This window comes from Pundamilia nyererei, unplaced genomic scaffold (assembly GCF_000239375.1).
Source record: "Pundamilia nyererei isolate P.nyererei 1_Seehausen unplaced genomic scaffold, PunNye1.0 scaffold00104, whole genome shotgun sequence".
In the NCBI taxonomy this organism is placed as follows: Eukaryota; Metazoa; Chordata; class Actinopteri; order Cichliformes; family Cichlidae; genus Pundamilia; species Pundamilia nyererei.
In genome coordinates, this window is record NW_005187505.1 from 296,383 (window position 1) to 297,747 (window position 1,365).

Genomic DNA, 1,365 nt, shown 5'->3' on the forward strand with positions numbered 1-1,365 from the left:
TTCACTTGTTCTTTTCATTTTCTTGACATCATGCAACTCTTGCCCACCTCCAGGTGTGTCAAAAAAACAGAATTATTAGTATTTTAATATGATTTATAATTTCAATTGTTGTTTGTCATAACTTTAATTCATTACACACATTCTTTACAATTCCAGTACTGTGCAAAAGTGCATGGTGGATGCAGATGTGATGGTGCCTCTTTTATCGTGTACTTGTCCGGTTTCCTCTTTTTATGGACACACTGCATGCACAAGATGCCGAGATATGCCGACAATCACCTCGTTGGTACAAAACTCCTATTTCAAGCCCTTCACCCTGTGTTATCTTTGCCGTTTTTCATACATTCAACTAAAGAAATGACAATAAATGATGTTTTTGGTGACAGACTAGTAAACACAACTTAAAATTAGTTCATTGCTAAGTTGTCTGTTATGTGTATACACATAAATCTTGAGTTAGGTGTGTGTGGGGGGGTTACACTTGAATGATTCATAGGTCAGTGTTAAGTGTTTCAACAATCAAACAAACATTCCTCTAAATTGGTCGGGTACAATGACTGGGCTAAAACTGAGTTTAAAAAAAAGCAGCCAAAGTCCAAAACTATGAAGCAGGTCAAGAGCACTTTAAAAAATTACAAGAAGGTCCGGCTCGTACAATATATTGAAAAGAAAAACTTTAACATTTCTTAAAATGTGCATCATAGGCTATGTCTATCATCTGGTGATTTGTTTTTGCTACATCTGTGTTGCAGTGGATGCTATGGAGGTATATCATAAAAGGCCAGACCTGTGTCTCCCCAGTTATAGCTCTTAAATTAAAAAAATAAAATAAAGTGAACCAGGATCTTTCACCTGTCAGGTAATTGCCTGAACCGCTGCACAATAAAGTGACCTGTTTAATGCCGGTCCTTAGCCACAGTTAACGTGATACTGGCCTAATGTTTTTGTGAGGGTTTTCTACTTTTACCATTTCTGTTAGACTGCCAAATGTTTTATTATCAATGTTGGCTTCTTATAATTTAATTTTGTAAACACGGGTAGAATAATGAAACAGATGTTCTCCAGCCATTATGGTTTGTGGCTGTGCATAGAGAAGATGACTTGGCCTGCATAGCTTTGAAGCTACTGTTTCACAGTAAAATACATATTAAGTATTTTATTTCCCACACTAGATAATTCTTCCCTTTTTTGTAATACTAACACAAACATGGTGTTATACCAATGAACATGCATTGTTTAAGTGCGCAAGAAATCACGCCTGCTGCAGAGTCGTTACATGTTTAAGGATTAATCATCACCTCGCTCATCACTGTGTCCAAACACCAAGATGGCGATGGCTAAAATGATCAGCTGGTGCTCCACATA